This window comes from Lampetra planeri, chromosome 1 (assembly GCF_965212315.1).
Source record: "Lampetra planeri chromosome 1, kcLamPlan1.2.h2, whole genome shotgun sequence".
In the NCBI taxonomy this organism is placed as follows: Eukaryota; Metazoa; Chordata; class Hyperoartia; order Petromyzontiformes; family Petromyzontidae; genus Lampetra; species Lampetra planeri.
This window is the reverse complement of record NC_136107.1, coordinates 30,027,516-30,047,830: the sequence shown is the minus strand read 5'-3', so window position 1 is coordinate 30,047,830 and position 20,315 is coordinate 30,027,516. Positions and strand designations below refer to the sequence as shown.

Below are 20,315 nucleotides of genomic sequence, written 5' to 3'. Positions count from 1 at the left end.
CCGGATGTTTATCCCGCACAATGTGTGAGAAAGCAGGAAGTCGTGCAAGGCGATGGAGAGAGCGAAAGGTTGTGAAACAGATGAAAAAGAGAGGCAAATGAGAATAAGAGAGGCAATGAAAAGTTACAAACATCAGGAAGGGGGATTACAGAGAGGCAAGGGAGAATGAGATGGGAATGGGAGAGGTGGGAATGTGGAGAACATGGGTGAGAGATAAACAGGGAGAGAGATAGGGAAGTGGGTGAGATCCAATGGAGGGCGGAGTGTAATAGAGATATAGGTAGAAGATGGAACAGAGAATTAGAGACACAGAGAGAAAGCAAGAAATTGAGAGAAATTGGGATATACAGAACAGAGAAAGGAAGAACATGGCTGAGAAAGACAGGGCACTATATATACGATTCAAAGTTTTGCTGGCTGGCAGGGAGAGAACGTGCAGATTGCTTTTAATTATGAAAATGCTTACCAGTTATCTTTCAACAATCCTGAAATAATATCAGTTGCTTGAACAAATCACCCTCTTTTTTCTTTAAACCGTCCCGGACGGTCGGCGGCCCACTCGCAGAACGGGAACGCGATGGAACTCGATGAATGACGGGGTAATTCTCCTGTTGCGGTTGGAAGTCCACCAACGTCCCGTGTTCCTGAAAAATCAGTCTTGGCCGTGTCCTTCGAATGTGCCTGCGGCGGGGTCAGAAGGGCTGCAGGGCTCGAAGGTCTCGCAGAGCTGGCAGGCGCCCTCCGAGCAGGGCACCTCGTCCCCCTCGGTGTCACGGCCGACCTGTCTGGAACAGGTACGACAGGCGCTCTAGCAAGATCAGTGGACGCAGGCAGGGGAGAGTCGGCGGCAACAGACCCCGGCAAGGCAACATTGGGAGATGACGCATCACGTAGGGGAGCAACATATGGTTTCAACCGCGACGTATGAACAAACCATCGGCGAGAACCAATCTGAACGCGCGCCGACTGTGGATTGGGAACCTCAATGAGGCGCACAGGACCATGCCAAGGTTTGTGCAATTTAGGAGAGGTCCCTGGCCGCACCTGCGGGCAATGGAGCCAGGCCAGGTCTCCAACCTTCCAGGGGCACTCCCCCTCGGACCGCCGAGCATACCGCTCGTTCCGGGCCTGGGCTTTGGCCGTAGCTACGCGGGCATTTTCCCGCGCCTCCGTGACCCGGCGAACCGTGTCCTGAATGTATTCAGGAAGTGGTTTACGAGGTCCCTTCACCCCAGTCCCCAATTGCACATCCACCGGAGGCACGTTTTCCCGACCATACATAAGGTAAAACGGCGAATACCCTGTAGCCGCATGAGGCGTCATCCTGTACGCCGAAAGCACTCCGGGGATGTGCAGATCCCAATCTGATTGCTGTTCACTCACAGTATGGCAAAGCATGGCAGACAATGTCCTGTTCAGCCGCTCGACCATACCATCCATCTGCGGATGGTATGGGGATGTCCGTATTTTCTTAGTCCCAAGGCCCGCGCACACTTCCGCCAATAATTTAGAAGAGAAATTTCGGCCCTGGTCCGTGAGGAGTCTCTCAGGCGCCCCCTTATCCATAATGTACCCAAACAAAAAGGCGTCGGTGATGGCTGCGGCCGACTGATCAGGCAATGGCCAGGCCATCGGCCAATGGGAGAGATACTCAACCCCTACCAGCAAATATTTATTTCCCCTCGCCGATGGTGGGAAGGGTCCCAATATGTCCAGTGCCACCAATTCATTGACTCGAGACACCTGAATCGACTGGAGAGGCGGCACGTAAGGATGTTTAGGTGGCTTACGTCGGGCGCACTCAGGGCACGCGCGCACGTGCCCTACGACATCTGTCGCCATGCCGTGCCAAAAATAATGACGTTGCAACGTCAACAAAGTCTTCTGCACCCCTAAATGTAAGAGTGTCTCACAATGGAGAGTCCTAATCAACTCGAATCGCAAGGACGTCGGTACCACCACACGCCAGCTTTCCTGGACCCCTTCTCGCCACATAAGCAGACCATCTCGGAGAGCGGTTCGCGGCCCCACAGCCGAACTCGGACTCCCATTGTCCCTCGTAGACCGCTTCCGCATGGACAACAACGACTCATCCATCATCTGTTCCCAAATCCAGACAGACCGCGGCAGATTCAAAACCCCGTCAGTCGGTCCCGGTTCCAATCGGAGTATCCGACTTCTCGACGGCCAACGTAAGCGGCTGAGGGGGGTTCAGAATCGGCGAACACCTATGCGTCCCCGACTCACATTTGCAAGGGGCTCGCCGCGGTAATCTGGAAAGTGCGTCAGCGTTCGCATGGCGCACCCCCTTCCGATGTTGAATTTGGAAGGAAAATTCCTGTAGCGTGTCCAACCAACGTGCCCACTGTCCGGATGGCTGGTCCATTTTAAGTGCATATTGCAAGGCCGCATGATCCGTTCGCACAACAAAGGAACGACCGTAAAGGTACGGTCGAAATTGCCGTAGGAAAAAAACAACCGCCAAAAGTTCTCTACGAGTGACACAGTAGCGAGTTTCCGCAGGAGACAAGACTCGGCTACCATACGCCACGACGCGCTCTACACCCCCTTTAGACTGTGATAACACCGCCCCAATACCTGTGTCACTCCCGTCCGTATCAAGAATGAATGGGCGATCAAAATCGGGATAATCCAATGTTGGGGCCGTTGCCAATAGATCACGCAGACTCCGAAAGGCCGCCTCTTCCGGCTGTCCCCAAACAAACTTCCGTCCTTTACCCGTAAGGAGATGCAAGGGCCTCGCAATCGTCGCAAACCCCGGCACAAATCTTCGATAATACGAGGCAAATCCCAAAAACCGCCGAACATCCCCCACGGTGGCCGGAGTCGGCCAATCCCAGACGCACGCCGTCTTTTCCGGATCCGTGGACACCCCCTCAGCACTCACAATGTGCCCCAGATAACGGACGGACCGTTGCAGTAGGTGGCATTTCTTTGGTTTAAATTTTAAATTCGCAGAGCGCATCCTCGTGAACACTGTCTCCAGCCGTGTTAAATGTTCCTCAAATGTGCGGCTGAAGACAATGATATCGTCCAAATATATAAGACACGTCTCCCACTGCAACCCCGTCAAAACGAGCTCCATCAATCTTTGAAATGTGGCAGGGGCCGCATTCAATCCCATCGGGAGGCAGTTAAATTGAAATAACCCCTGCGGCGTACGGAAAGCGGTTTTCTCCCGTGAGGACTCGTCAAGGGGGAGCTGCCAAAATCCCGAAGAGAGGTCCAGTGTGGAAAAGAACTTAGCCCCCGACAATGCGTCAAGGGAGTCGTCCATACGCGGCAGGGGGTACGCATCTGCCACCGATATCTTATTCAATTTCCGGAAATCAACACAAAATCGCAAGTTGCCATCCTTTTTCTTAACCAAGACCACAGGAGCGCCCCATGGGCTGTTAGATGGCGATATGATGTCCGCAGCCAACATGCCTTCTACTGCCCCCCGAATGTGTTCTCGCTCCGCAGGACTCATCCGATGCGAATTTAATCGAATAGGGGCAGCGTCGCCCGTCTCAATGTGATGGGAAAGCAACGATGTGCGGCCCAGATCCAAATCATCGGAGCTGAACACATCCGAATACGTCAACAACAATGTACGCAGCGCATCACGTTGCTCCACGGACAGGGAAGAATTTTCGTCACATAAGTTAGCAATCCAACGATTATCCGAACCCCTCGGCTCGGAAACACCAGCGACCACTCCCCGGCTATGCGGACAATCGTGCGTCGCAAACGCCGTAGTGGCATGTGCCACAACCGTACCGGCCGGAACACGGATGTTTTCCACCCCCGCGTTAAGCACCTGTAAAAACGGCAATTGATCCGGCCGGACAATGGTCTGTGCCCCAACTAACGCCAATCCTGTTGTTATCGTGGCGGATGGCGACAACAAGACCCCTACTGCTCCCAGACGATTAGGCAGGGGCTTCCGATACCGCAAGGGTATAAGCATCTGTGAACCAGGTGGGATGTCCACAGATGCGACGGACAGCGCCTGCACCTGTACGGCCGAAGCAGGTCGCCCCCAGGGCGACGGCAGAAACGATATTTGACGGCCACCCGGCAATTCAATACAATTCTCATTGATTTTGATCAAAATGGGCATTCTAGCCAAAAAATCGGTGCCTAATAAGCAAGGAACCGCCAAAGATCTTGATATTAACACAACACCCGAAGCCGACACATCCCCAATAGATATCTTAGCATCCACCTGGCCCACGATACCCATACTACCCCCGTTCGCAGCGACGCACGACCCATAAACCGGGCGCACAGCCCCGGCGGGATGCCCAACAGATGGAAAATGACATCCGATATAATAGTCGCAGACGCTCCAGAGTCGACCAAAATGCGCACGTCCACCCCTTGTATAGACCCCGGTACAGTGGACGAACCCGTAGCGGCCGCGACGACTCTCCGCGCCAATTTGCGCCACTGCGTCACCGAGCGACAAGGTCCCGTCGATGGCCTATCATGAATAACAACAATAGGGTCGCGCAACGAAGGTGATGGGTGAGGTGCAAAGCCTTGCCGGGCGTCTGGTGTGTGCCGACATGCCTGTTTCGGAGGGTCTTTGGGCGTCTTGTCCGGTACAGAAACCTCCTGCTGCGGCGGACCCGGGAAGCGGGCCCAGCAATCCTTGGCGTAATGGCCCCTACGGCCGCAGCGGAAGCAGTCGGCATCGTTGCGCCGAAGCGCAGGTCTTGCATCCCGGCGGCCCCGTTCCGATGGCGTAGCGCGCAGACCAGGGCCTCCGCGTCCCGACCATGGAGAGGAGGCGGCCGTCAGCTCCCGAGGACCCCGCTCATCCGGCACATAGACCGCCTTTGTGGGGTCCCACCCCATCGCGCCTCCTTCCTTGACGGGCCCACCCGTCCATGCCGCCACTTGCTTCCAGCGACGGAGATTAAACTGCGCATCCAGACACTTTGCTGCCGCTCGGGAAGTGAGCTTCTCATGCCCACACACAGGCATGGGGATCCCCAGATCCCGAGACAGCTCCAGCATTTTGCCTAATATGAGAGGCTCGAGCAGGTCCTGTGGCGTCTCCGGATAAGCTGCCATGGCCAGCTCCAGCACCGCACCTCTGAACGCCACGGGCGATTCCTCGGGTGCTCGCTGTCGTTGAGCGAATCGCCGATGCGCATCGTCAGGTGGCTCATAAGCGTCGGCCATTTCTTCAAAAACTCCGCATAAGGTCTTCTTTTTGTCGGCCGTTATGGAACGGAAAAATCGAACAGATTCATCGTCCAGTAGAGTCGGCAACACTTCCAAGGCCTCAGCATCGGTCCATCTTGCGGAACGTACCACCGCCAAGAATCGGCAGGCGAAAGCGCTCCAATCGCCCCCGATGGAGAATTCCTTAACTGTGGTGAGGTGGCGACTCCGACTCCTCTTCACGTTCTCTTCAATTGTTGGTTGTTCTGGAGGCAAATTCAAAAAGGCATCGGCCCGCGGCGTGTCCAAGATGGCGGTTTGGCGCCGCGGGACGCGCAAGATGGCGGCTTCTTGCCGCGTGGCTAATGGCGGCGGCAGGGCAGGCAACGTGGCGGCACGTGGAGCACCTTCAGGTTCCTCCGTCGTCCTCGGCGTGACGAGTTGACATAGCTGCGCCAGGACGTCCTTGAGTGCCTCCAGTTGCACCGCCATCTGTTGCCATCTCTGATCAGCGTCCGATGATGTTGACGGCCCCGCCATCGCGCCGACATCTTCCACACCCGTCCCCATGCTCGCTTCAGCAGAGCTCTCCTCCACCACCCCAGCAGGATCCATGGTTGGAGGGAATTCGTCGTCGTCGGACGATGAAGCTGATGCTGGCGGCGGAGTAATCTTCTTCCTCACTTGCTTCGACATGCCGTTTCACTTCTGGCACCAGTGTAATAAAAGACTTGACCACGATCTCTGGCTCAGTGTCCTTTATTTGGTCCGTACTGTATTACCCACACGGCTGTCTCCTCTTTGCTCAGTCCCCACAGTGCTGACTCCGATGTCTCTCTCTTCTCCACCAGCAGCCCCTCTGTTGGCCTCTGTCGCTCCTGTAGCCCCCACAGCAGCTCCGCTGCTGTTACTCACTCTCAGCCCCCCCTGGCTGTAATCGCTGCTGCTCTTCTCCCTCTTGCTTACTCCGCAGCGCTGACAGCCTCGTGCTGTCTCTCTCTCTCTCCCTTCGTCGCTCCTGCGACTCTCTGCAGCCACACCGCTGCCTCTAACACACAGCCTTCCTGGCTGTACTCTCCGCAGCTTCTCACCACCCTTTAGCTCCCTGCGATTCTCCGGGGTTGGCTCCCGCTGGCCAACGGTGCCCCCTCCTCACGTTCGCCCGCGCGGCCCCACTCTTTTCCATTCACACCCCGACTGACTTCTCTTTCCGGTTTACCCACTTAAGGACCCCAACCTTTCACCCACGTCACCTGGCTCCGCCTCCCCGTGACGTCACATCTGGAAGGTCGCTTACGCCCGCATTACACATGGTCTCCCTCTTCACCCGGTCCATCCCACCCCCCCAGATGAACCTGAAAAACAGCATCTCAATATAATGCAACGTTTGTGCACCTGGCGGAAAGATGTATGCCAGGTAATTGAGCACAGGTAACATTTCTGCTTTCAAAACCAAAATCTTCCCTTCCATATTAAGGCTTCTGGTCATCCATCTGACTAGCCTGCCCTTCACAACCTTAATCTTTTCCCTCCAGTTCCTTTTTCCAGAATCCTTTATATAAAATGTGACCCCCAATATCCTAATCCCTTCCACCTGTACTTTCAGCTCTGTCGGGCAACCTTCGAAGAGCTTAGGGTTTCCAAAAAACATAATCTCACTCTTACTCAGGTTAATCCTAGATCCCGAGGCTAAGTGAAAAAGTCTCGCCAACTCCAAAACCCCCCATACCGAGGAGACATCCCTACAGAACACCACGATATCATATATATACAGAATTATTTTTACCTGCTCTCCACTCCCCAGGATGGACACCCCTCGAATCCTCTGACTGGCTCTGACAGCCTTGGCAAAAGGATCCATGCAAATAACAAACAAGACTGGTGACATGGGGCACCCTTGCCTCACACCCGATCGAACTGGAACAGCTTCAGACAGGACCCCATTTATCAAAAGTCTACTAGAAAGATTACTATATAACTTTTGTACCCAACTAACCAGTTGTTCTCCTATCCCCATATGAGTCAACACTGAAAACAAGTAGTCATGTGATATGCGGTCAAAAGCTTTCTCTTGATCTAAACTAAGGAGCCCCAGTGGCCCTCCCCCTTCTATTGTGGACTCTATGACTTCCCTTAATAAGATGAGGCTGTCTGAGATATGTCTGCCTGGGACAGCACACGTTTGGTCTGCTTGTGTAACTTCAGCCACCACACTTCCCAATCGTGCCTCAATGGTTTTGGCCAATATCTTGTAATCTGTATTCAACAGAGTAATTGGGCGCCAGTTCCCGATGTCGCTGCGGGCCCCCTTCCCCTTATATATAAGAGATATAACCCCTCCCCTCATGGACTCCGGCACTGGCCCATCAGCCAAGATTTCCCTGTATAATTGCAACAAGTCCTGTTTAATAGTGTCCCAGAACTTGACGTAGAATTCGGCTGGTATCCCGTCGCTACCAGGAGTCTTTTTTGCAGCCGCAAACCTCTCACGGCCTTATTCAGTTCCTCCATTTGTATTTGCCCATTCACCTCGTCCGGGGCCTCGACCTGTTTTGTAACTTCCCCAAGAAAAAAATCCCGGGCGTCCCCGCCTCCAATATTTTATGGCTATAGAGGTCTGCATAATATTCTCGTGCAACCTCAACAACACCTTCCGTCTGTGTCTGCCTACCAAAGCTAGGGCTAACGAGCTCATGGATGACACTGTTGGGTTTCCTGTGTAATAATGTTCCAGGAGACTGGACGCCGGGGTTTGGAGGCACACGTATTTATTCCGTGTCGGTACAACACAACACTGACATACAACACTGGAGGGGGTATCGGCCCCCTCACCCATCTAACTGGGGATACACTCTCTAGCTACGCCTAGCCTACCTCTGGGTCCTCCACTAACGGGCTAGGGGAGGCTAGCTAGCCCGACACTGGTAAGTCGGGCTCACGGTACCCGGAGTTCCAGACCAGCTCTTACAAGAGCACCGGCTCTGGCTCTCGGGACCACGCCGCTGGCTCGATCCTGTTCGGCCCTGATAAGGGCGGCGATCCAGGGGAGTCCAGGGCTCTATCTACGACGATCTTCAGCCTTCACTGGTTAGCTTCAACATCTCTCCCTGAGCCCTCCAGCTCATCCCCTTTTATACCAAAACCCCCGCTGAGGGGTGGGGCCCCGGGGGATTCCAGCTTCGAGTCAGCCCCCCAGGCTGCCCGATGCGGACGTCGCTGGGAGCACCTTCCCGTGCACCGACATAGCCACGCCCACTGTGTTTCTTTCCCATCTGATCCCATTCTATAACAGCCCCTCCGTAACACCCCTACATCAACCCCCCTGTACAGCTCGCAGCCGTCCCGGCTGCAACAACCAACAATAAAAGTGTATTTACCCCTTGAACCCGCGTGTGCCTCACAATTTTTTTCAACAATAACAACAACAAGAACACCAACAAGAACCACAACAGCAAGAAGAGAAATAACCCGACGCACCCCCCCCCCCGAATAAATACGAATTCCGTAAGAGCACCCTGTATACAATCTGCACACCACACACACAACACACAATGAACCCAACATATATACAATCCAATTTGCAGGAAAACACACCACACACACAACACACAGTGAACACAACATATGTACAATCCTCCGGGCATCACAAAAGTCTGCGCGCTTTCGCGCGCGTTCTTGCAGCAGGCCCGTCACACGGGGCAACCCCAGATAGCGGACTGTTGGGTGGCAACCGTCCGTGTCCGAGTGAGTCACTTTCCGTTGCCGCGTGACCCTCGGCATCCCTAGGAGGGGTTGTCGGGCGTGAGCCCATCACTCCCGGTGCATCTGGGGGCGGGACAGCCGGCAGCACGTTAGGTGAGAGCAGCGGAGACGGACCCTGTGAGTCGGCGGACCCCCCACGTCTGGCCACGCGTGTGTGAAGTGGGAACTCGGGCCGCAACGAACGGTTTCAATCTGGAGGGGTGCACAAACCACCGCCGCTTCCCCCATTTGATGCGTACACACTGAGGCCGCAAAACCTGAACCACCTCCACAGGGTCCCGCCACGGCCGCACCAGTTTAGAGGAGGTTGCAAGTGGTACCTGTGGACAGTGTAACCATGCCTTGTCACCCTGTTTCAACTGCAGCACGTGCGCCCGACCCAGCCTGAGCCTCTCGTTAGCCTTCTGGCGGAGGTCGGAATTTTGCATAGCAGCTTCCTGTGCCTCTGTTAATTTAGCAATATTGAATTTAACATGGTCGGCCAATTTAGTTTTACCCCGCGGCGCGGAGATCTGCAGCTGGGTCTGAACAGGCGGGTCAGGTTCGCGGTCGTACATCAAGAAGAAGGGGGAAAATCCCGTTGCCACATGGGGAGCCATTCTATATGCTGCCAACACCCCTTGAATTTGAAGGTCCCAATCGGTCTGTGAGTCCGAGACCTGTTGGGACAGCATTGACGTGATGGTTCGATGCAGACGCTCCACCATCCCGTCAGTTTGCGGATGATATGGGGAGGTACGAATTTTTTTCGTGCCCAGAAGCTCACAGACCTCTTGGAGAAGTTTACCATAAAAATTTTTGCCCTGGTCGGTCAGCAGCCGCTCCGGAGCACCTTTGTCCAGGACGTATCCCTGGACAAAGGCCTCCGCGATGGCTGCTGCCGACTGGTTGGCAAGGGGCCAGGCCATAGGCCAGCGTGTAAAATATTCCACCCCGGTCAACAGGTATCTGTTGCCCCTGGGGGTAGCGGGGAATGGGCCCAGGATATCAAGCGCGACAAGCTCGTTGACCCTGGAAACTTTGATGGATTGCAAAGGTGGGTTAGACTCCCGTGCTGGTGGTTTACGTTGCGCACACCGAGGACATGACCCCAACAGATCCCCGACATCCCTTGTCATGCCCGGCCAAACAAAATCTAGCTGGAGCATGGCGAGGGTCTTTTGAGTCCCCAGGTGGAGGAGGCGCTCATGAGCGGCCCACACCACCTTACCCCGCAAAACAGAAGGGACCACCAGCCGGTGTCGATGGGATCTCCCGTCCCAATGCATTAACAGACCCTGGACCATCTCCCATGAGTCGACATCACCCCTCCCCCACCCAGCACTTCCGACGCAACGACGCAACGACGCAACGCGAGGAGGGAGGTATCCTCCATCTGGAGGCGCCCCCATTCAGCAACAGGCAACCCCAACAGGGAATCTTTTCACTGTTGTGCAATCAAATCCGTCATCGACGTTGCGTCAGCGGCGGCCGCCAGGACCGGAACGGATATCTCACTCGGAGGCCTGCAACGTCCCGACCCCAGGAGGCATGCGCATTCGGAGGTGGTTGGCATCCGTGACAGAGCGTCTGCATTGGTGTGGCGAACGCCCTTACGGTACGTAGTTTCGAAATCGAAGTCCTGGAGAATCTCCAACCATCGAGACAATTGTCCCGATGGTTGTTGAACTCGCAGGGCGTACTGTAGTGCTGCATGATCTGTGCGGACGGTGAAATGCCGACCGTACAGATATGGGCGATACTGTTGAATGAAGTTAACAATTGCCAACAGTTCCCGACGGGTGACACAATATCTTTGCTCCGCTGGAGACAACACCCGACTACCGTACGCGACTACCCATTCCACGCCGTCAACCACCTGTGAAAGCACGCCCCCAATACCCATGTTGCTCGCGTCCGTGTCGAGCAAAAAGGTTTTGAAAAATCAGGGTAACCCAAGGGAGGAGCCTTTACCAGCGCGTCCCGGAGGGATCGGAAGGCAGCCTCCTCCTCCTGTCCCCAGTGGAACCGGACCCCCTTCAATGTCAAAGCGTGTAGGGGCTTTGCAATCGTTGCAAAATCCGCGACAAACCGTCGGTAATACGACGCGAATCCAACGAAACTCCTGACCTCTCCCACAGAGGTGGGAGTCGGCCAGGAGCTGACACACTGCGTTTTGGCGGGATCGGTAGCAATACCTGAGCGTCCGACGATATGTCCCAAATAACGCACGGATTCACGTAACAAATGACATTTTTGGGGTTTAAATTTCAAATTAGCAGCCCGCATTTTGAGGAAAACCGCCCGCAACCTCTGTAGATGTTCATCGAATGTTTTGCTAAAGACGATAACGTCATCCAAATAAATCAAGCACGAGTCCCATTGTAACCCAGCCAAAACCAATTCCATCAATCGCTGAAAAGTTGCCGGCGCTGAGTGGAGTCCCATCGGCAACCGGTTGAATTGGAACAGGCCGTGCGGTGTACGGAATGCAGTTTTGGGTTTAGAATCATCGTCCAGAGGAAGCTGCCAGAATCCCGAAAGCAAATCCAATGTGGAGAAGAATCGCGCCCCCGCCAAGGCGTCAAGCGATTCGTCTATCCGTGGGAGCGGGTATGCGTCGGCAACAGAAATTTTGTTGAGGCGACGAAAATCGACGCAAAACCGCAACGAGCCGTCATGTTTTTTTAACTAAGACAATCGGCGCTCCCCAAGGGCTGGTAGAAGGAGAAATGATGTCGGCGGCTAACATGTCAACAAAGGCCGATTTGACATGGTCCTTTTCGGCGGGACTTAACCGAAAAGGATTCTGGCGTATTGGTGCGCTGTCACCCATATCAATATGGTGACGCAGCAGATGAGTACAGCCCAGATCGTATTTGTTCCGACTGAAAACGTCGGAAAATTCACGCAGCAGTGTTTTAAGCTTTTTACGCTCTTAGTCCGACAGGTTCGTTGATCCCGCACAAAGCGCCTCGAGCCACCCCTCATCACTGTCCGTATGTGGTCGCGGCAGAGGGACAGCGCTCACGTGATTTACGACGGGTTCCTCACAGGGCACCGGCGTTGCGTGAGCAAGCACGGTCCCCTGTGGAAGCACCACCGTCCGCGACCCCACATTGAGGACCGCGATGAAAGGGTCCCCGTCCCCCTTAACGATGGTCTGGGCCGGAATTAAATGAGGTCCGATAACCCCGACCCTAGAAGGGCCCAGTAGAACCCCCTGGTCCCCAATCTCTTTAGCGAAAGGCCGACGTAGTTTAAAAGGCACCAGCATCTGGGCCCCCGGCGGTACGCGTACCGTTCTCTCAACGAGCGCCGGTTCCGTCGCGAACGCCGTCCGACCCGCAGAGGGAGACGGCAGAAATGCCATACGTCGGCCCGACGGGAGCTCAATACAGCCCTAGTCGATTAAGATACGGATCGGCATTTTGCCCAGGAAGTCAGTCCCCAGCAGGCACGGAACCGCCAGCGAAGAGGAGACAAAAATTGGGCCAGATAATTTTATATCTCCGATACAAATTTGCGCTCGAATTTGTCCAATGATGCCCAGTGAGCCCCCGTTAGCAGCATAGAACGGTACATCAACGGGCAGCAAAGGACGGCTCTGAACAGGAAGAATGTTGTAAATCAATTCCGAAATAATGGTCGCCGATGCTCCCGTATCGACCAGGATGCGCACCTCAACCCCGTCAATGTGCCCCACAACGGCTGACGACCCCGACGACGCGGCCACAACGCGATGGGCCAACACGGACCACTAGCTGGGTTGGATATTAGTCCCCACAGTGGTACGTGTTGGCGCGACGGTGTGCAATTTCGGCCCCCCGTTCGTTGCGGTGCATGAGTGTGTGACGGGTGTGTGTGTGGGCCAAATATGAGGGGTGCCGCGACTCGCCGGGTTATGTTGTTGGAGCTTGGGAGGAGGTGCGGCGTCCTGTCGAGGCGTCGCCCCGCGCTGCCGAGGAGAGCGGCATCCCGAGGCGACATGACCCCGGAGGCCGCAATTGTAGCAGCGCGGGAGCGCTGCCGATGACGTTGGCTGGTCGAGGCGGCCCGGTCCGTCCCGAGCCGGCCATACTCCCGCTCTCCACTCCAGCTGACGGTCGACGGCGCAAATTTCCTCGGCCGGGAGGGTGGCTGCAGCCACAGCACGGCCGGTCGCCGCCTTGCAGGCCTTTCGTCGCTGCGAGAGTAAGTTGGCGTGGAGGTGTCGTGCGGCCCGGAGGGAGGACATCTCAGCGTCGTGCTGCGCCACGACGACGATGTCCAATTGGTCAGCCAGCAAGAGGATCTTCTCTGTCACCATGGCGTCCACTCCTTCGTCATCCATTCGCGGGAAAGCCGTTCTTGCCAGTGCCAAGAGAGCCGTGCGATACGCCAGGGGCGACTCCTTGGCACCCCGCTGACGATCGTAGAATAGCTGCCTGCAGTCAGACGGTGGTCCGTAGACTGCAGCCAGCAGCTGAAGCGCCATCTGCAGCGTGGCACGCTTGGCTTTCAGCGCCAAGGTGAGAGTGGCGAGGGCATCGCTGTCGAGCAGCGCCGGCAGCGCGCGGAGAGCCTCGGCATCGGTCCACTGCGCCATCTCCTGGTGTGCGAGGAAGCGCCGCTGAAAGCCGCCCCAGTCACCATCCTCACCCACAAACTCCTTGAGGGGAGGTAGACGTTGGTGCAACGCAGCGGCCGTAGTGGAAGGTCGCCCCCCGTCGCTCCCGTCACTCAGCTCGGCTTCGGCGCGAACGACGAGTGGCATCACTGGTCGCACCACTGGTGACGCGCTGGCCGCTGTTGATAACATAGCAGCCACTGTACGCCCGACGTCGGACGCGAGGCTCAGCCCGGCAACGCCCTCAGCAGCTGCTGCGGCGATGGCGGGGGATTCAAAATCCGGCTCCGTCGAAATGGCGGGAACCCGTGCTGCTCGTCGGCTGTCGTCGCTCCGTGGCGGTCCACCAGCCCCCAGCCGCGTAATTTGTTCAAGCGTGGTGGCAGCAGCGTAAAGCAGCTCCGCCAGTCTCGCGTGACCCTGCCGCAGTCCATCTGCTGACGGCTCCCCTCCATCCAGACGCTGCGGTGTGGATGGATCTGGCCCCGGCTGCTCGGCGTCGCCTTCAGCCATCTCGGGCTCAACTTCTGCAGCGGTGTCCTGCGCCCCCGGTACCCTGGCACGAGCTGTCCGTCGCGTGTCCATGTTCGTGGTCGATCACTTCTAACACCAGATGTAATAATGTTCCAGGAGACTGGATGCCGGGGTTTGGAGGCACACGTATTTATTCCGTGTCGGTACAGCACAACACTGACATACAACACTGGAGGGGGTATCGGCCCCCTCACCCGTCTAACTGGGGATAAACTCTCTAGCTACGCCTAGCCTACCTCTGGGTCCTCCACTAACAGGCTAGGGGAGGCTAGCTAGCCCGACACTGGTGAGTCGGGCTCAGGGTACCCGGAGTCCCAGACCAGCTCTTACAAGAGCACCGGCTCTGGCTCTCGGGACCATGCCGCTGGCTCGATCCTGTTCGGCCCTGATAAGGGCGGCGATTCAGGGGAGTCCAGGGCTCTATCTACGACGATCTTCAGCCTTCACTGGTTAGCTTCAACATCTCTCCCTGAGCCCTCCGGCTCATCCCCTTTTATACCAAAACCCCCGCTGAGGGGTGGGGCCCCGGGGGATCCCAGCTCCGAGTCAGCCCCCCAGGCTGCCCGATGCGGACGTCGCTGGGAGCACTTTCCCGTGCACCGACATAGCCACGCCCACTGTGTTTATTTCCCATCTGATCCCATTCTATAACAGCCCCTCCGTAACACCCCTACACCTGCACTTTCTAAAAAAGAAAGGTGAAACTGCCCTAACCCGTGACCCAAAAACGAACTGCGCTGCCTGATTTTCAAGTGACAATGAAATCTTGTCTTTTAAATGCCTTATTTCGTCCACCATAGGAAAACCTAATTCCAGCAACCGGTATGCCTTCTCAAACATGTCGTTCAAGCCCTTCATCTCATTCCTAACACTCATCCTTTTGCTGTGTGCATGATAGAAACTCCTAGTCCGACTTTTAACCATCTCCCCCCATTCAGCCATGGTGCCGAAGCAACACTGTAGGCTCCTCCATTTTTCATAATGTTGAATGAAGGCCCTCACCAGCTTCTCATCTTCCAGGAAACTCGTGTTCATTTTCCAGATCCCCTTCCCTAACATTACTCCCCCTGGGATTTGAATCTTCGCCATAATCAATTTGTGATCCGAGAAAGAGACTGGCATAGTCTCTACATGCTCCACTGTAACCTTAGCAGAAACAAAAATAAAATCAATTCTCGAATGCAAAGATCCAGAGCTACTGACCCAGGTGAAGCCAGGAAGTGCTGGGTGCAAGAACCTAAAGGTATCAGTCAAATCAAAATCTTTAACTAAAGCACTGAGCCCTCTAGAAGAAGGATCTATCCTCCGACTCCCAGTGGCAGGCAGAACGTCTGATAAGCTGAGTGGGCAGTTAAAATCTCCACCCAGGACAACATGTCTCTGTGTGACCAGCAGGGCAGATATATTACCCCACAGCTCCACTCGCTCCGAACACTGCGTAGGAGCATATACATTAATTAGACGGACTGCAGTTCCTCTATATATGGCATCGACATAATGCAGTCGGCCAGGAACAACTTCCTGGGCCTCCTGTACCTCCACACTTCGGCTTCCTATGAGGATGGCAACCCCAGAGCATCTGTTAGCATTGCTCCCAGACCAAAAACATTGTCCATCCCAGGATTCAGTCAGTTTTGCCTGGTCGAGGGAATACGGCAGGTGGCATTCCTGCAAAAAATAAATGTCTCTCTTTAGAGTCCGCAAATAATGAACAGTTGCTTTACCTTTAGCTGCTCCCCAGATTCCCCGCACGTTGACCGATGCAACAGAGAGCGCCATGACCAAGGGTGTTTAGTCCGGCTCAGCAGAAAAGTCCTCCAACAATGAGTAGCAATTTTCATCAACAAGATCCAACAAACTCTCGGCTTGCACAGATTTAGGGTAAGACCCAATCTCTTGGCTCAGCTTGGCTGTTATCTCTTCTTCAGATGAAGCCAAGTTTTCTGTTGAAGAGTCAGACAATTGGGGGCATTTCCGTGGAACAGACCATGATGAGGCACTCGGTGCTCTCCTCTTCCTCTTTGCTTTCTGCCAGCCTGTCCTCTCGAATGACACTCTCTTGTCCACTTTCTTCTGCCGTTCTCAATCGTCCTCTGTCGTCTCAGCTTCCACTGCCCAGTCAGCCACAGTTGGCTCAGAGACTGCCTCCTCCATCACATTGGCCCTGGAGCTGTCTTCCTGCTGACTCGTAGTTTCTCCCCCATCCACAGGCAGCGCTTCCAGCTCCTCTCTTTCATCCTCCTGCTCCAATAGTGGCGCTCTCTGGACGACTGTCGCTCCATCGACATCGTCAGAAACCAAATTATGTGGAGTGTGCTCCAACAAAGGTTCGGCTTTCTCATCAGCAGCCTGGTTTTTACGTGCCCGGACCATATTTGCATATGATTCAGGGCAGTTCCGGTAAAAATGGTCCTTGCTTCCACAGAGGTTGCATTGCGCTGGGGCTTGGCAATTATCCACTGTATGATCCAGAGACTTGCAGCGGTAGCACACTCGTGCTTCACATGCCACTGCTAGATGACTCCGTCTACCGCACCTTCTGCAGAGCTTGGGTTGGCCTTCGTAGACAACGACGCCTTTATTCCCACCAATGTTGAGGGCGCTCGGAATGTGTTGCAGGGCACCAACTGCAGCTCTCAGCCTCACCCGCCACTGTCTAGCACCAGTCCAGATGCCCAGTGAGTCCTGGACGCGTTTGCAGTTTGACAACAGATGGCAATGCTGTCGCAGCCACACCTCCACATCATGATCCGGAAGCGATTCATTATACAAAAAGACCGTCACCATTTTCGTGTCCAATTCTGACAGCAAATGCAGCTTGAGCAGAGACAGGGGCCTCTCGCCTGCTTTTTCCTCAAAACGTGTCAGAAAGCGTTGTAGTAAATTGCTTGTCTTAAAACTAACATCAAAGGCTCTGCCGCCCGGCAAAGCTATCAAGCAAAATAGGTCCATGGGCTGAAATTTCAGCATACCCATAACCACAGTTCGCACAAATTTCGAGCAGTCCATAGTTACCTCTTCTGGCACGTCCTCCTTGAAGGCAACTCGGACACAGTTGTGGCGTCTGGCACGATCCGGTGTGAAGCCTGCTCCCGGCCCACCGCGCCTACGGCCTGCACGTTCCTGGTGCTGTTCCGCCGATGCAGGTTCTGCATTCACCTTAGCAGTCTGTGCCCGCTGGCCTGCAGGCTCCCCGATGTCCGTAGCACTCCTGTCAAGGCCAGCAAGCACGTCCAGCCTCCCCAGCAGCTGGCTCCCCTCAGTCGAGACTGACGACTGAGCCAAGGCACTCTCCTTCCGCGCTCCAGGCCGTTGAGCTGTGGCAGCTTCCACCTCCGCAGCAGTCGACGTGGCTTGCTCATCCCGGATCATCTCCACAGCTTGGCAGGTCTCCATATCTATTGGCAGAGCACCCACTGGCCTCACGGCCAGGGTTACCCGCCTCTCCACGGAAATCTTTAGTAAAAGGCGAAAGATTTATTCGCTTTGAAGAGAAACCAGAAATTACTCTCACCCCTTTGACTGCGCAACCTATTAGCCGACAGAAACCTCTCTCTAGGCTATGGGGTCCTTCCTTTTTCTCACACAAATGAAAATAAAATAACTTATGGAAATGTGTATTTATAAGTTGATGGACATGTAGTTGAATCTGTGTATTTAGTTAGTTATTTAAATCATAATAACATTATATATCTAAAACTGTATTCAAAGTGGATTCCTGGCTGGATTCCTGTCTGTCTGGCTGGCGCTTGAGCCGTGTTTGTGCGGGCTGATGTCACATCACCCTCCCCCAGCCACCCTGTACCCCGGATGTGTATCCCGCACAATGTGTGAGAAAGCAGGAGGTCATGCAAGGCGATGGAGAGAGCAGAAGGTTGTGAAACTGAGGAAAAAGAGAGCCAAATGGGAATAAGAGAGACAATGAAAGTTACAAACATCAGGAAGGGGGACTACAGAGAGGCAAGGGAGAATGAGATGGGAATGGGAGAGGTGGGAATGTGGAGAACATGGGTGAGAGATAAACAGGGAGAGAGATAGGGAAGTGGGTGCGATCCAATGGAGGTCGGAGTGTAATAGAGATATAGGTAGAAGATGGAACAGAGAAATAGAGACACAGAGAGAAAGCAAGAAATTGAGAGAAATTGGGATGTACAGAACAGAGAAAGGAAGAATATGGCTGAGAAAGACAGGGCACTATATATACGATTCAAAGTTTTGCTGGCTGGCAGGGAGAGAACGTGCAAATTGCTTTAATTATGAAAATGCTTACCAGTTATCTTTCAACAATCCTGAAATAATATCCATCACAGGAACTCGGTCCGGCTGTTTCAGTTGCTTGAACAAAGCACCCTCTTTTTTCTTTAAAAATGGGGGATAGCGCGAACGCAGTCCCCCAGTACCACAAATTATACAGTCGAGTTTCCCGCATTTGGGGAAATCGCAGGGGTCAACCCACCCGCAGTGCAATGGATAAGCCTCGCCCTGGGAGGACCACCTAAATGATCATGGTACCTCCCCTGTCAGGTAAGTATGAATTGAGGTGCCCCCTCTATCCGGATAGTTACCCGATCCCTATTCCTCTACTCTATGGGGTCTCAAGAGCTCTGTTCTCTTTGCTCATAATCGAATTGATGTGAATAATATTTTCACCAAGATAGTTATACTGGATTAAACACTCTCGTTTCAGAAGACAATTTGATAAGCAAAGTTGTCAAGTGTTACAACAACACTGAGCTGAAGTGTTGATGTAATACGTGTAAAACGAATGTTTTCTGGGTAATAGAAGCTCGGGATACCTGGAGAAAAAGTTGCCAGATTACAGGTTTCGTTTTAAAATCTAAAACTTGCTCTTGTGCAGGATCTTCCACCATCAGTGGCATACACTCTAACCCCGGTGTGAGAACATAGCATCGCTGGGGCTCCAAACATGGTTGTTATTCCGACTCTCTGTGTCTCTGTCTATGGATTGTACTCGCATGTTCACGTCCTTGGATTGCATTCTCATGGGGCTAATCTCTCATGAACACTGCTGTTGTGCGCATATGCGGGCATGATACTCTTATGCGACAATGGAAGCTCATTCATGCTAATCTCCCTCCCTAATCCCTCTCTCCCTAATCTCTCTCTCCCGAATCCCCCGTGAACACAACTGAGGTGCTTGCATCCGGGGGTGGAATTCTTTTCCAGCTCAGAACCTGCTTGCTTGCCCATTGCCACATATCTAGCCTTGTTGTCGCTGCCCTCTCGTTATTTCAGCAGGTCCACTGCTGGATTATATTTTTTTTCCGCCTGAGGACGACCGCTTGTGTTGCGATCGAAACGTCGTGATATATTTTATTTTATATCTACGTGACTTTACCGAAAAAACCAAAGAGTATGGTTGTTATTTTTTTCCTATATATAAAATAATGAATGGATCGAAATGCTGATAAAAAGATCTTCATAATTCACACTGGGGATAAAATCAAACATGTTTACATAGAAAGGGGAAAACCTATAGTATTTTGGTACTGGCAAAGGAGGTCCCATGATGTTTATATAGTGCTGACACTTCAAATAGATAGTCCAATACAGTAGTTCATTAACGAAGATACGGTCAATTGAGGAATGTGAAATTGTCAACAGGACACTTGCAAATTACAGATTCTGTTTTTATTAAAATGAAGAGCCCTTCCACTGAAGGGCAACAAAAATAGTTTACACTCATTACGTTGCTCCTCTCCACGGAAATCTTTAGTAAAAGGCGAAAGATGTATTCGCTTTGAAGAGAAACCAGAGATTCTAGATTTGAAGCTTTCGTGACTGCAATGATTCATATTCTCAGGTTTTTTCGGTAAAGTCACGTAGGTAAAAACATTAAAATTAATGAAAGTAAAATAAAACAAAACAAAATAAAATTCACGACGTTTCGGAGGCAACACAAGTCTCCGTCATCAGGTGGGACCGTCACAGCCGAATTAGCTGCATCAAGTGAAGCAATGATTCAAGATGTAATCCCTTATAAGCAAGTTGAAGGGAGGTGGAGAGGGGGGGGGAGAGCTTATCAGGCTGTGGTAGCCAATGAATGGAAACGTATCGGGAGGAGGAGCGGTGATCAAAGACTGCACGCAGTGCTCAACACAATGAATGGAGACGTGTCGGGACGGAGGGCGAGCGGCGATCAAAGACTGCACGCAGTGCTCAACACAATGAATGGAGACGCGCCGGGACGGAGGGCGAGCGGTGATCAAAGACATCACGTAGTGCTCAACAC

At 53.6% G+C, this 20,315-nt stretch overlaps 2 non-coding genes and 1 pseudogene across 2 annotated transcripts; all 3 read right to left on the bottom strand.

The window, feature by feature from the left end:
- Positions 1-17,503: 17,503 nt before the first annotated feature.
- LOC144723916 (U5 spliceosomal RNA) lies at positions 17,504-17,557 on the bottom strand (annotated as a pseudogene).
- Positions 17,558-18,430: 873 nt separating this feature from the next.
- Positions 18,431-18,594, bottom strand: LOC144723581 (U1 spliceosomal RNA). Its single transcript, XR_013586228.1, has one exon. It is a non-coding gene; the product is annotated as a U1 spliceosomal RNA (small nuclear RNA).
- Positions 18,595-19,729: 1,135 nt separating this feature from the next.
- LOC144723888 (U5 spliceosomal RNA) lies at positions 19,730-19,843 on the bottom strand. The gene has a single exon (XR_013586409.1). It is a non-coding gene; the product is annotated as a U5 spliceosomal RNA (small nuclear RNA).
- Positions 19,844-20,315: the final 472 nt, after the last annotated feature.